The sequence below is a fragment of the Suncus etruscus genome, chromosome 14 (assembly GCF_024139225.1).
Source record: "Suncus etruscus isolate mSunEtr1 chromosome 14, mSunEtr1.pri.cur, whole genome shotgun sequence".
NCBI classification, from domain to species: Eukaryota; Metazoa; Chordata; class Mammalia; order Eulipotyphla; family Soricidae; genus Suncus; species Suncus etruscus.
Window position 1 is genome coordinate 58,250,651 of NC_064861.1, and position 17,033 is coordinate 58,267,683.

Below are 17,033 nucleotides of genomic sequence, written 5' to 3' on the forward strand. Positions count from 1 at the left end.
GAAAATCTAGATAACAATTGGCTACAAAGACAAGTTTCAAATTTAGCTGTATCCTAATTACAAGGAAAATTATACAATATCTGTAGGAAACCAGAAGGATCTACAAGATGGTACAAAACATAAGTAGCTCTACATATGAATTAAAGAAATACTTTGCAAAAAATAAAAGGGAAGAAGCACTATATAAAGGATAATATTGGTGAGGAAAATCACAACCATATGTACTATAATTACATCAAAAGAATAATAACAAAAATAATGGGGAATCATCTGTAAGCGACAGATGGCATATTTCCATTAGAAACTTGTTATTTTTCATCTCTGAGAGATAAGTTTTCCTACAGTTTCTTTATTATACCATTTTTTTTAAAATATCACTGAGCATATTTTTTAGAGTTACTATCCAGACATGCTATGTGGGGTGGTTCCCTTTCTGCAATATTTGGCCTGATGCTGGCATTAATAGGGATCAAACTCAGGACTTTGGACTTACTGACTAATCTGGAACACATTTTAATGTCTTCCTTCTACTTTCTTTTGTTCACTAATCACCCCAAATAAGATTACTCTTATATTTAGTAGGGTCAGGTATTTGTACATTTGAATCCATCAACATTCTCTCATGTTAGTTATTGAAACTCACTATAAACTTTAAGTGATAATAAAATAGTTCAAAATAATGATAGACATAAATAAACAGAATGGATATTAAATTTTGGTGATACAGCAGTGACCCTCCAATCACTGATTTCACAAAAATGGTATCTTGTTATTTTTTTATAAATTGTAGTCCTTTCTGTTTCCTATAATAACATATAAAGAAAATGTCTAGGGTAAGAAAGTTAAAAAATAGATAGACATAAAATAAACCTTCAATTTCAAATTATGAGAAGTAAATTTTAATGATTATTGAGAAAAGATTGATTCTATCTTCTCAGAATTTTATATCTATATGTTGATTTTTTTTCAGTGCCACTTTATTTTAATTTGGTCAAGATTTTTATAAGCTTTCATTAGTTAGTCATTTTGTCTTACATCTCTAAACATGAAAACAACATCTAATACAGCAAAATATTACTCATGAATCCTACTCTTTATACACATTCAGTACATTTTTCTTCAATTCTCCCCTAAAAAAAAACAAGAGATTATTTACTGACCCATATAGTAAAAAAATTTCCCATCAATATTGACTTTGTTAAAAAGTTTCATATGGGGGCCGGGCGGTGGCGCTAAAGGTAAGGTGCCTGCCTTGCCTGCGCTAACCTTGGACGGACCGCGGTTCGATCCCCCGGTGTCCCATATGGTCCCCCAAGCCAGGAGCAACTTCTGAGCACATAGCCAGGAGTAACCCCTGAGTGTTACTGGGTGTGGCCCAAAAACCAAAAAAAAAAAAAGTTTCATATCTATGGTTTCCACTATACTTCTCCTTACCTCCTTACTACTTTCATTCTAAAATGCTTTAGTTTGTTATCTGGACAATGAAAGACTCCTCAATAATCTCTTAAATTCATTCTTATTGCCACCATATTTACTCTTCGTAGAAATGTATTTTTAAAAACGTAAATAAATTGAATTCTTCTTTACTTAAAATAATTTTATTTTTCCTAATATACTAGAATAAATATACATTTTTAATGTCTTTCCTTTGTTTATAGATTAGATCCCTCTATGTGTTTTGCTCTCATCTCACATATCATAGTCCTGCCTTATTTCATTGTTATTACTTTCTGGTTTGAGAAAAACTCTAAGACTTAAAAGATCACGATAACAAAAATGCAGCTGTGTGTTAAATATTGGCATGATAAAAATTTTGTGTTTGGCTGTTTGATTCTGCTTGAAACAGAGAATAATTTTTTTTGTATTTTTGTTGTTGTTGTTGTTGGTTTGTGTGCTACCCCCAGTGACGCTTAGGGGTTACTCCTGGCTATGCGTTCAGAAATTGCTCCTGGCTTGGGGACCATATGGGACCCTGGGGGATGGGACCACGGTTCGTCCTCGATCAGCCAAGTGCAAGACAAATGCCCTACCACTACTCCACTGCTCCAGTTCCTAAATTTTTTTGTATCTTAATGTCAGGAGGATATTTTACAACCTGGATAAAGGAACCCCAAAAAGTTAGGCACATACCCTATTACAGAAACTAGGAAATAGTCTTAATATCTCTGAAAAAAAGATATTTTTGTGATATTAAACTTTACTTAAACTGAATTCACAATATTCCCTTTATATATGCCAAACTTACTTTTAATGCAGGATCTTTGCAGCTTGTATGCTCTTTGTTAGAATAATTATTTAAGTTTGGTATTATTGAGTTTTCAACAATATTTATATTTAAGGGGCTGGAGCCATAGTACAATGGGTAGATCAATTTCCCTTGCATGCTCGGCCAACCAAGATTTGATCCCCAGCATCCCATAATATAGCCCCAGCCTGCAGGAGTAATTTCTGAACATAGAGGCAGGAGTAACCCTAGAGCACCTCCATGTGTGACCTCAAAACAAAATAAAGCAAAAAGAATGTTTAGTGGCTAGAGAGATTATATAGTGGGTATGGCATTTGCCTTACATGGGGCCAACCCAAGTTCAATCCTTAGTACTATATGTGTTCCTTTGAGTTCACCAGGAATGAGCTCTGAGTGCAGAGTCAGGAATAGGTCCTGAGTACAACTGGGTGTGACCCCAAAAGAATAACAATAAAATCTACATTTAGATGTTATTTCTCTTAGAGAGATTCCCTTGATTAAACAAATAAGTATGCTTGGCAATTTTTTCTTTTTTTATATTTATAGCATAGTTTAATCATAGTGAAAGGAAAGCAAATAATATATATTTGTTTATAGATAGGCAATTTTTTCTAGATAAGATTCATAGGTGGATAATCATCACATTCATAATGAATCCAAAGGTTCAAGAGTATTTCTACTTACTATGTTCTCATAAAATATATGTTGAATGAATATCTATTCTACAGTTATCTTTCCATGTTAGCAATTATGTAAGGATTAAAGTTTTAATATAGAACAATATGTATATGTTATCTTTGTTCAAGAAGAAAAAGCATACATTGTTTAAATATTCATATAAATAATATCCATCAAGGGAGATAAATGCATTGGAAACATATATATGTATAAATCTCAAAGAGCTACCTTAAGGAAGCAATGATGATCCTGGGTACAGCTCAATAAAATTTAACTAGAATAAAGATTAGAGTGGTTGAGAACCTCAATTTTCTTACTTTCCAGGTGAATATATTTAATATATAGATTTGATTAAATTAAATCATATAGTCTGTTTACAAAGGTACTTTGTATTGAGTTTCAAATCAAAGGAGAAAGAAAATGAAGAGAGAGTAGGAATGTGGTTAGGGAACTGCGAAATGTAAAAGAACTTAACGTATACCTTGAAAGCATTGACAGTGATTGCCGGCCTCTCTGTGTCAATGTCTAGTTCATAAGAACTAAAGTGATTAAACAATTATTAAGAATATAAAATGGCAATAGTAAAGTATTTTACTAGATAGTAAATGTCAAACATTTACTCGATAGTATTTTTTCTAGAATATATGATTCCATATTTTAAAGATATAGAATTGAGTTGATTATACCTATAGTTTTTAGTAAAACTTATGAGAGAAGATAATCTCTGAACAAGACTTTGATTCACACAGAATTGTATTTCAAAGATGGGCATGAGATATAGGTTAACAAAGCATTTAGAAAAGCAAGACCTGGTGTTCTAGCAACGAGAAGTCACTGGAATTAATGAAAAATAGATTGAGTACATGATGCTAGTACTTTATGAACCAATGTTGATGAAACAGGTTTTAATGTTATATAAAAATAAATTTAAAAATAAAATAAATTAAATGTAAACTGCAGTTGGATCAATGATATTTAAAATTTCTATTTAAACATTTTTGATGAAATGTAAATTGAAATGCTAAGGACTGAAATGTAACCCTATGAGTTAACAATAGGTTTATATATCTTTCAAAAATGTTGTAAGTCAGTTACAATTTTGTTTGAATTCTAACCATGATTAATTGGATTTATCATAAATATTCACTGTCAAAATATTAGGAAACATCACTGTTGGTATTTTGGTGTAATTACATGGGGATTTTCAACTTTTGGAAAGTCACTGACAGATCATCTTATACCTACTGTCCAATCTTCAGTTACCAAGACAGGAAACAAAATCAGCTGATTCTTAGAGGTTTTTAAAACTTAGGTTCTGTTTAATTAGACTTTTTAAGTTACATTCTGATAGGATTTTGAAAGATCACTCTAGCTAGGAAGGTAAAGTGTGTTTTTTTTATGAAATAGACACTTTATAAATATTTGTTGAATTGCTCTGAAAACTCTCACCAAAGCCAAGTTTATACAATGATACATAATAAAATTTGTATGGTTTATGCAGGTGCAAATACATCCTATTGAGCAGTGAACATTGGAATTTGATCCAAATAATCTGAAATTAAGAGTCTGAACTAAATTTTTTCATCCCGGACTCACTACTATTCTGCCACAGACCCTATGAAAAATTTTGCCAACACATCTTGGACCTAATGAACAGCTATAATAAGTTATCCATTCAAATAGTATCTATTTGTGATAATTTCAAAGAATTTTGAAGACGAAGAAAAGTTTTTCAATATTCAAGTAATTTCCCAGTATGTAAGGTCTCATGTGAGTTAGACTGTGCTAGGGTTGGAACAGTTATGGGAGGGAAATATAAGCTTTAAAAAGAATTGAATTTTCTTTCCCTGATGTTAATCTTGTCATACATAATTCAACACATTTCATTACTTGTAGCTTTTTAAATATCTTTAAGCTTAGATTCTTTTTTTCCAAAATGATTTGCTTGATATTCACTTAACAAGCACTAAGTGGACTCTGGCACTGCTATCTAAGAAAGATTGTTTGGCATAAACCATCTGGAGTTGATAGAGAATAATCCTTTCCAGGTGGAGAAAAAGCTACGGAAAATCAGTCTTCAAAGAGAGAAATTTGGGATTACCTGAGGTGAACCTACAGGAAGTGTTGTGAATACTGTGATGAAATGATAGGACAGACATTATAAGAAGGACAGCATGGCTTTCTAAGGAACTTTATAGAATGAGAAGAAATAAAGACATAACCACACCTGTATTAGTTAAAGGAAAAACTTCTCTATAGAGTTCTTGAATAATATACCTCCTTTTTTCTATTCAATTAATACACTGAGGATGTTTCCCATATAAAAGTATACAGGATTTTCCTTACATTCATCATCTCGGGTTTTTTAGACTATAAGGTTATAATAATAATGAATTATTATAGATATTAATTTTTAATTTTATTATAAAATTATAAAAATAAATGAAAAACTTGACAATTTATGGGATGCAAGCACTCTTACTTTGTGTCTTAGTGTCCTAAATCCTTAGACTGGCTTTTTTTCTCATGGTAGAACCCTTAACTTATTTTCTCATAGCATTTATTTTAAAATACTTTCCACTGTGCAGTATTTTGCTAACCATCTGAGAGATAAGTCTCATTAAGTCTTTCAATAGTTGTATAATTTTTAAAAGTTATTTTTAATTAACTAAAAGACACTTATAGACATATCATCAGGAAGATAATTCCTTAATTTCCAGGTCTCAGTGAAAGGGAAAAAAAAAACACATTTTATAAGTAAAAATGGTAGCAAAGAGATGTATATAGGTCAGTTCCTCTTCAGCATTTTACCACTAGCTCATCCAAGGATTAAATACTTCCTCATATTGTTTGGCAGAGATAAATGTTTCCTACTGCAATATTTGAGGAAAGTTTTCTTAATATCCTATGTTTTTTTAAAGAACGGTTTTTATACTTTTCCTTGAAAAATGCTAAAAATCCTGTTGCAAATTTTTCTATAAGATTTTCTAGATAAACTATCATATTATCTGCAAACAGAGCTTCACATTTTCTTTTCCTATCTGGATACCCTTGATATACTTTTCTTGCCTGATTGCTATGACAAGTACTTCCAATATTATATTAAATAAGACTGGCAAGAAGAGACAAAATTTTCTCACTCCAGATATTAAAGGAAAGTCTCTTATTTTGTTCCCATTGCCTTGGGTATGTGGTAAATAAATTATATTATATTATATTATATTATATTATATTATATTATATTATATTAATTATTTTAAATTATGGAAGTAAGTTGGAGAGGCAAACTGGTAAGTTCAGGGAACAGGATGCTTCCTTTAGCATGATAAGTGAAGAACTATAAACATTCATTTTTTACAAAATTTTGTTAACGTTAAAACCAGCAAGGCTTTCTTATACAGAGACTATATATTTGGTAATAAAACTATTTCTCATTTTACGAGTTATGTTTTAGATACTGTAACAAAATGAACAGTTGTAGCCAAGAACACATTTTCCTCTTGACTCATGTCATTTGAACTCTTACAACAAAGAATAGGAAACCAATTTTACATTTAAAATTTTTGTGGTTAAATTCATACTTAAATTTTCTATTTTAATAAAACCATTGTGATTTACAAAGTACTTCATAGTTGTGTTTCAGACATACAATGTTTCAGGGCCAATCCCACTACTACTGTCAACCTCTTTTTACCAATATTTCCATTTTTTCCCATGCCATCACTCTTGCCCCTAGATTGCCTGTATAACAGGTACATTTTAAATTTTGATTGGTAAATTTTGGGTCTAATGATTTCATTGTTGTTTGTATATTTAGTTCTGTCTTTTTGTTTTAACACCAGCTATGGGCTTGCAACTTTTAGACCCTGTTCTCCATTTTTTTAAATTGGTTTTCTCCCCATCCACTCAATTTCTTTCCTTCTCCTTGTTATACTAAGTGCCAAGAGTGTTCAAAGAAATTGAATCTTCATGCTGTTATTCAGAAAAATTAAGTGAAATAATTTTGTATTTATCCTTTTTCTTCTGGCTTACTTCATTTAAGACACTATTTTACAGTTCCATCCATGTCACAGCAAATTGCATGATTGCATCATTCCTTCCAGCTATGTTGTATTTCATTGAATTTATGTACCAATTCTTCATGATCCCCTCATCTGTTTTTGGACATTTAAGTTGATCCCAACTCTTGGCAATAGTACAGAGTGCTGCAGTGAATAGCAGTGTGTATACAATACCTAAAAGTGGGATTGCTGGGTCATATGGCACACTGATTCTTAGTTTACCTAGTTTACTGAGAGGCCTTTATTACTCCATGTTGTTTTCCTAGAGTTTGGAATAGGTAGCATTTCCACCAGCAGTGAATGAGAGTTCCTTTTAACCACATCATAATAACAAAAATTGTCTCCAGTATTTTTGATATATGCCATCCTCACTAGTATAAGATGATATCATTATTGTCTTGATTTCTATTTCCCAAAAGTTAAGTTTTGATGAAAAATTTCCATGTGTCTATTGGACATCTGTTAGTAAGTCTTCCTTATAAAAGTGTCTGTTCATTTTGTCTCCCACTTTTTAAAATTTTTTTAGGTTTTGTTAGATTAACCTTTGGGAGTACATTGTATATAATAGATATCACACCATTATCTGATGTGTTGAATGGAAATATTTTCTCCCAATTAGTTATATATCTTTTAATTTTAGCCCATATTTCTTTCTGTGTGTGTGTGCGGTTTTGGGGTCACACTCGGCAGTGCTCAGGAGTTATTCCTGGATCCAGGCTCAGAAATTGCTCCTGGCAGGCACGGGGGACCATATGGGACACCTGGATTTGATCCGATGACCTCCTGCATGAAAGGCAACTGCCTTACCTCCATGCTATCTCTCCGGCCCTGCCATGTTTCTTTTGCCATACAGAAACTTTTTAGTTTGCTGTAGTCTCATTTATTTAAATTTAATTTTATAGATGTTATCATTCATATTCTATTATTTAATACTTTGAGGTCTGTCTGGGAGTGTTCTGCTTATATTTTTGACTCTTGTGCAATGTATGAAATACGGATTGATCTTTACTTTCTTTGTTACATATTATTACTTAGAATCATCCAATTGTTTCAAAAATATTTGTTGGAGAAAATTTCTTTATTCCACTTTAAGTTATTGGCTTCTTTGTCAAAGATTAATTGATCATATATTTGGGATTTTATCACTGGATCTTCTATTCTAAACTATTTATCTGAAAGTGTGTTTTTGTTTCAATACCATAATATTTTAATCATTATGGCTTTCTAGTACAGCTTCAAGTTAGGTAATGGGATGCCTCCTAGTTTCTAGTTTCTCAATATAGGTTTGATATCCCAGGGCTTGTATGGTTCCACAAAATCTTTATAACTGAATGTTCTAAGTCCTTGAAGAATATGTCTGAATTTGGATAAGAATTGCATTGAATATGTATAGTAATTTTAAGTAAGATGTTCATATTTATAATGTTGATTCTTCTAATTCATGAGCATAGAATGTTTTTATTAAAGCAGCAACACCTATATAACCAAACTACTTGTCAAACCATTAAAACATTCAGGATTTGAATCTTGTTCGAAAAAAATAGAGTTCTGATTATTTCTAGAGGTTCATTGAAATAGGTAAAAAAAAAAAAATAGGGTCGAAATTAATTGAGAGGAAGAGTTCTGTAAGAAATAAAAGCAACAGATGGATTGAGGAAACAAAGTGATAACCTTGTCAGAGAGTCTCAAAAAAATCACAGTAGGACTAAGCATGACTCAGGTTTCCTGAACAAAAATCTTTTGAAGTAGATACTTTCTTAGTATCCACATGCCAATAATTAAATTATAACATAATCTACAAATAAATTAATATGAACTAGGGAAAGTGAGAACAACTTAACTTAAAATAACTTAAAATTCCCAATTTGGGGACCAGTGAGGTGGCACTAGAGGTAAGGTGTCTGCCTTGCAAGCGCTAGCCAAGGAAGGACCGAGCTTTGATCCCCCGGTGTCCCATATGGTCGGTCCCCCCAAGCCAGGGGCAATTTCTGAGCGCTTAGCCAGGAGTAACCCCTGAGAATCAAACGGGTGTGCCAGCCCCCCCCCCCAAAAAAAATTCCCAATTTTCTACCTATTTTTCTTTAGAATAAGAAATAAAATAAATTATCTGCATACATGTTGTTTTTAGTTGGCTAACTATTTCACAATTTTAATCATTAGGGCAATATTAGATTTAAAAATCTATAATGTAGTATGTGCTCTTTTGATTCTTAGAATGGAATCCATCAGTGAACGTCTAACACAATGTTTATCTTTCTTTTATAAAATGTATATTTTATTAATAGCATATATGAGGTAAAGAAAGATGGGGAGTGAGATAATATACAAATTAACAAGACAATACAGAAAATGCCTCCTGAGATTCAGTGCTGCTATATTTGGAAAACAGAAAGGTAGCAGAGAGACTGATCAAATGAGCAAAGGAGAGTGTTAAAAAATAGAAGGTAAATTAGATGACTAGAAATATAGGAAATTATTAGAGATTTGAGTTTATTGAAATAAGCAGAAAAGTACTGGAATGATTTGTTCTGATGATTACAAATGCTTTATAAATTTTACTATTGACTTAATATTTAAAATACACTGAAAGATGTTCATCAAAATAAAAGAAAATGTTACACTCCTATGGAATATGGAGTATTTTATGTATGTAAGTGGGCAGAGTTAATAGAATTTCATTATAAATTAAATAAAATGCAGTAGAAAAAGGAGGAATCATGTTTGATTTTCATGATTATAGAAAAAAACAGAAGTAAAGATGTTATTTAGTTAAATAAGATTTTGAAAAGTGTAGATTACAGAATCTATATAAGGAACAGAATATCTAGACTTTAATTTTGTTAGACAGAGAATAAAGTATTTTAATTAATGAAAATATTTCAATAGGGGAAAATAAAGATATCTATATTTAATGTAAGTTTTCATATGAATATCACCTAGACCTGAGAAATAGTAATTGAGAGTAAAGAAAAAAGTAAAAGATACAATATTTTTGTATACTGGTTAATTTTAAAAATGGCAAAGGTTGTCCTTGATATCATTTTCTTGACTACTCGATTAGGCAAGAAAAATATATCAAGAGCATCCAGATAGGAAAGGAAGAAGTCAATCTCTCACTGTTTGCAGATGACATGATACTCTACTTAGAAAACCCTAAAGACTATCAAAAAGCTTCTAGAAACAATAGATTCATATAGCAATTGTGCAGGCTACAAAATTAGTACACAGAAATCAATGGCTTTTTTATATACTAATAATAACAGGGAAGAAATGGACATTAAGAAAACAACCCCATTCACATTAGTGCCACACAAACTCAAATATCTTGGAGTCAACTTGATCAAAGACGTGAAGGGCCTATTCAAAGAAAACTATAAAAACCTGCTCCAAGAAATAAGAGAGGACACGCGAAAGTGGAAACACATACCCTTCTCATGAATTGGCAGGATTAACATCATTAAATGGCAATACTTCCCAAAGCATTGTACAGATTTAATGTGATCCCACTAAAGATATCCATGACATTCTTCAAAGAAGTGGATAAAACACTTTTAAAATTCATTTGGAACAATAAACACCCTCAAATAGCTAAAGCAATCCTTGGGAAAAAGAATATGGGAGGCATTATTTTCCCCAACTACAAAAGCAATAGTTATCAAATACTACAAAGCAATAGTTATCAAAACAGCATGGTATTGGAATTAGAGACCCTCAGATCAGTAGAATAGGCTTGAGTACTCACAGAATGTTCCCCAGATATACAATCACCTAATTTTTGATAAAGGAGCAAGAAATCCCTAAATGGAGCAGAGAAAGCCTCTTCAACAAGTGTTGTTGGCACAACTGGCTAGCCACTTGCAAAAATTTGAACTTAGACCCCCATTAACACCATGTTCAAAGGTACGAAGGTAAAATCCAAATGGATTAAAGATTAGTGGGAGAAACTATTCACCCAATACCCATCAGATAAGGGGCTAATATCCAAAATATACAAGAAATTGACAGAACGTTACAAGAAACAAAAATCTAATCTCATCAAAAAATGGGGAGAGGAAATGGACAGGTAATTTGACAAAAAAAAATTAGAAATGGCCAAAAGACACATGAAAAAAATGCTCCACATCATTAATCATCAGGGAGATGCAAATCAAAACAATTATGAGGTATCATTTCACACCACAGAGATTGGCAAACATAACAAAAAATGAGAACAAGCAGTGCTGGTGGGGATGTGGAGAGAAAGGAACTCTTATCAACTGCTGGTGGGATTGCCATCTAGTCCAACCTTTATGGAAAGTGATATGGAGATTCCTCCAAAAACTGGAAATAGGATCCAGCTATACCACTCCTAGGGCTATACCCTAGAAACACAAAAACACTATACAAAAATCCCTTCCTAATACATTCATCGCAGCACTATTTACCATAGCCAGACTATGGAAACAACCAAGATGCCCTTCAACAGATGAATGGTAAAGAAACTGTGGTGCATATACACAATGGAATATTATGCAGCTGTTGGAGAGATGAAGTCATGAAATTTTCCTCCACATGGATGTATATGGAATCTATTATGCTGAGTGAAATAAGTCAGAGGGAGAAAGACACAGAATAGTCTCACTCATATATGGGTTTTAAGAAAAATAAAAGACATTCTTGCAATAATTTTCAGAGACAAAAGAGAGGAGGGCTGGAAATTCCATCTCACTTCATGAAGCTCACCAAAAAGAGTGATGAGTGTAGTTAGAGAAATAACTACATTGAGAACTATCCTAACAATGAGAATGAATGAGGGAAGTAGAAAGTACAGGCGGGGGTGGGGTGGGGAGGAGGGAGACATTAGTGATGGGAATGTTGCACTGGTTAAGGGAGGTGTTCTTTACATGACTGAAACCCAGCCATAATCATGTTTTAATCAAGGTGTTTAAATAAAGATATTAATTTAAAAAATGGCAAAGGAACATGGATAGAAATCCAGTATGAAAGAGGAAAACCAAAGAAGCATGCTGGATAAGATAATAAAGAATGATGTATCTAATGTGTCAAATAAACACTAGATGTCAAGTATGATAGTCTAAGACAATAATTGTGTTTAGCAACACTAATTTATATGTAATTTCTTTTTTATTATGTTGTAGAGCTACATAGCAATGAGTACAGTAAAAATATATGGATTAATACAGATGTATAAAGCATGGAATAAGCTAAGAATCCAGGTAATTAAATTAATAAAGAAAATAGAAAATGGAAATATTTAAATACTGGTTCAGATATCTGCAGTAACAGAAGTATGCACATATTTGTATTTGATATATTCTAGTTTCTATTTCCCCAAAGAACAGGAGACATGCTACTCAATTGAGAATATAATGTGACAGAGGATATTCTAGGTTTGAAGAAAATTTTTTTCCTTTTTTGAGAAAGAACATAGAAATGAAAATGGGCCATAAAAATAAAATAGGAGGGTTTCTGTGCCACAATAAAGGAAGGCTGTCTTGAGTTAATTATAGTGAATTTAAAATGAGACTATCCAGTGTGGTTCAGAATACCTCCATTCTCCCAACATTTCACTATCATTCAGATTTGACTGGCAATTACTTAAACAATACAAAAAAAAATGGGGCATAGATATATCTGAAGAAGTAATCTAGAAGAAGCAATCTTCTCATCAAGAAGCTGTGATGCTTGGCATCTCTGTTAGAGGATGGATGCATATTTTGGTCAATACGAATCAGGGTTATAAACATAGGTGACTAATGAACATTGATGCTTACAGTATTGGAAAAGTAGAAAAACAAAACGTTACAAACTTTTTTTGAGGGGTTGGGCCACAACCGATGATGCTCAGCGTTACTCCTGGCTCTGTGCTCAGAAATCATTCCTGGCTAAGGGGACTATATGGGACACTGGGGTTCGAACCCAGGTCCATCCTGGGCAGCTGTGTGCAAGGCAAATACCCTAATGTTGTGCTATTGCTCTAGCCCCAACAAGTTACAATCTTGAAAGAAATAACTACATACGTAAAATTACTGTTGATATCTGAGTGCTATATTGAGGAGAGTGAATGTGAGCTCTCCAAAGTTTAATTCTTCAAACCATGACAGGGATGATATGTCAGGTTACCTGAAGATAACAATCATGAAAGGGTGAAAGTGTAAAACTAGCAGAATGATGTGATGTTTGAATCCTGAGACAGATGATTGCAAGGAGAAAAGTCATAAAGGCACCTAGAAGACTCATTCCATCTCCTTCAGAGTATCAGAGATGAGAGAAAAAAAGTGACAGGCAAGATTTACAAAGAAATGATTGTAGTAGAGCTACAAGTTAAGGGCAGTAGTGCTGAAGAAATTTAATGTATTTCTGAGGGAAAAATGTGAACCTTTCTGGTCAAATTTAAAGATTTAATGACTTTAATGTCTAATACTATAGAGAAGACTATGTTTCTAATTAAACTTAAAGAGCTCGAAGCTCACTATGAAATAATTTTCTAACATTTTTAAATCTCATGCAATTTAACTAACCTATCACTCCAAGGTACATGAACTCCCAAACCTTTTCCTAACCTGATTCATCAACAACCCGGAGTGGATAGAGAGTGTTTCTGATGTGGAAATTATACTTCACCATATAGTCCTACTTTAGTTTTCAAATCCATTCTACCTAATATGTCAAATACTAAACATGTATTGATGAATTCTCAGATACCTTTGAACAAATTTCTTCAGAGCACATATAGAATATTTGATTACATGTACTACTCTGTGATGTTATGATATGGTATATAAAAAAAGCAGACATTTCACTGACTAGATTTAACCATTAGATATTATGTTTAACAATTAAAGCAGTCACATTAATCTAATCAAAATCTGAGTGGTTTTCTTCATGATTATGATATTGAGATAACAATGCTACTATTACAATTATGTGCAATTATGATAAGAGGATATAGAGTCATCATAGATCACAAGGGCTCAGATACATGTCTTGCACATATTCATTTCGACACCACAGAGACTTTTGAGCATAACTTATTTGAACCCTGGAGACCCCAAATTCTGTCAGGATGGTCTTGGAGTGTTGGTCACTACAAGGCCAAAGCATCATATGCTCAGGTACTGATACGCTACTCCTCAACTGAGAATTAATAGTGATGAAGTACATTGAGATCAGAACTGTAATTCATTATTTTTAAGCTTTTTTGTTAGAATTAGAGATGATATGTTTTATTATTAATGGGAAGAGTTTATTTTATTCTCAAAGGCACCCAGAGGATAAAGGAAAATCAATAGCATTATAAATCTGTGACTAAGTTTTGTACCTATATTTATGTCCAAATTTGCTGGACCTAATAGAATTTTCCCATTCTTTAATAGCACATTATAATAATTGTCCAGTTCTTTAGAGATAAATAGTGTAATTTAATAATGGAAATGCAACTTAAATTTTATAATAAAAGGGTATTAATTGGGGCCGGAGAGATAGTACAGAGGTAAAGCGTTTGCCTTGCACATGGCGGAGGCAGGACGAACCTGGGTTCGATTCCTGGCATCCCATATGGTTACCCAGCCTGCCAAGTGTGATTTCTGAGCACAGTCAGGCATAACCCTGAGGACAGCCTGGTGTGGTGGCCCAAAACAACAATAACAACAAAGGTGTTGGAAATAGTTTTGAAAGAAATGATGAAGACGAAGAGAAAATTGCCAGTAACAGAGAATGAGACAGAGAGAGACTGAGACAGACAGACAGACAGACAGACACACACACACAGAGAGAGAGAGAGAGAGAGAGAGAGAGAGAGAGAGAGAGAGAGAGAATAGAAAAAAGGAAGAGGAACCTTATCTAGCATAACAGTATGCTAGATAAGGAAAATGCAGTATGCTAATTTTATGAATGCAGTGTTTGTGAGTGGACTGCTAGATTTCAATGCCTGTAATGTAAAATTTTTCAGCTATTTCAAGTTTTAGGCTAACAGTTATAAATGCAAGCCTTATTGAACTAATTATTGAAAAAAATTTAAATAATTTTTTTCAATGTCTAAATTATTCAGAGTTTAAATTCTGCAGAAGCCCTTTCCTTTTTCCTGCTTCCCTTTTGCCCCTTGCCCAAATACAGTTTAAGATCTGAAATATGCTCATTAAATATCATTATATTCCTCACCAACTCCCACATCCCTATGGTTGGTAGATGGCATCGTTGCTAGGAAGCATAGCTAGCAAGACTGAGATCCCCCAAACCACATTTTCTTGGGCCTGAGCATTGGCGCAAGCGATAGTGGGTTTGCCTTGAACATGCTAACAGAGGACGGACTAAGGTTTGTTCCCTCCAGGCCCCATATGGTTCCCCCAAGCCAGGAGCGATTTCTGAGCAGGAGTAACCCCTGAGCGTCACCGAGTGAGGCCTCCCCAAAAGCAACAAAATCAAACCAAACCAAACCACATTTTCTCTTGATAATCACTGATTGCAAGCCTAGGGAGCTCTAGCATGATCAGAGTGGCCTGAGATTTCCCCATTAAGTCCAGTATTCGACCAGTATCAGATCCTTAGTTCTTTTTACTATTTATGTATATATTTAACTTTTTGTTTGTTTGGGGGCCACACCCGGTATCATCAGAGGTTACTCCTGGCTCTGTGTTAATAAATCTGTCTGGCAGGCTCAAGGATGCCCAAGGATCGATATGATCGGCAGTATACAGGGCAAATATCCTACCCTCTGTGCTATTACTCAGGCTCCTCAGTTCTTTGTTTTTGAAACAAAGGTCCAGTGCTGCCAAAACTTGCTAGTGAAGCTTTAAGTCTCCTAAGCACTGGTGGAGAGTACCACATAAAAGAAAGCACTCCTAAATATTGTGATTAGGGGCTACCAACAAATATTTAATTCACTACTGCAACGAGTATGATCCATGGGCAAATGCAAAAAATCTAGGGGGAGTGACATAACCTTAATAAAGATCTCATTCAAAAGAAAGGGAGGAAATGAGATTTTGACATTCCTCTACAAGATAGGGATCTTAGAGAAAATTAAAAGCAGTGTCAAAGCAGAGAAGAATAATTGCCTGGGAAGTTGTGAAGAATTGGAAATTAAGAATGTTAGAATTGAAAGAAAAGGTAATATTTTTGGAATCTGAACCTGGTAGCTGCAAGGGTCTCCCTGAATACACTTGCTTGCATACACACACACACACACACACACACACATACACACATACACACACATACACACACACACACCACATGCACACAATGTACATAACTGCCACCTGTAAAAGAAATGTTAGAACTTTAGTAATAAAGACTTAAAGTTATGCATCTTTATTCTATACAACATAATATAAAATAGTCATTATGTCCTGATTATGAATGTCAGGATCTTCGCTACTTAGTAGTAAAGAATAAATGAGACTTAAGCACGTGGCACTATGTTCCCAAACGACAAAATAATTCATGATTTTGGGTCACAGGAGAAGGAGGAGGAAACTTTGATAAATGATCTAATATGATTTGATGTTGGAAAGTGAAAACATTTTATATTTCTGTAATTTAAGTGTCACATACACTTAGGTGTATAGCTTAGGTGATACAATATTTTGTATAATGAAAGCTATCTTGCAAAAGCAGACTAACATGTCAACTTTATCATAAAATCCATAGTATGAAATGGTATGAATCACAATCTAGATTTAGAGTTAGTAGATACTATTAGTATCTATTAGTGTAAAATAACTCATCATAGGAATAGATACACTAATAATATTTGTGGGGAAGGATTGTTTAAAAACAATTGGTTGTATTGTGTTTGGTTACAGAATTGCCAGTACAGGGCCATTCTAAAGCTCTAATTTATGAATAAATTTCTGTATTGTTAAAAAAAATCAACATTTTGTATGAATAAAGTTTAGATACCCACAACATTTAAGCTAATTAGATTTTAACTGGAGGTCTTGGTTTCATAATATTTCATGCGACAGACAGATGCTTTCCTACTGGTGACAGTTGTCTCCTGGGGCAATTAGTCAGCCACCAATTGAAGACTTTTAACACTAGCATTT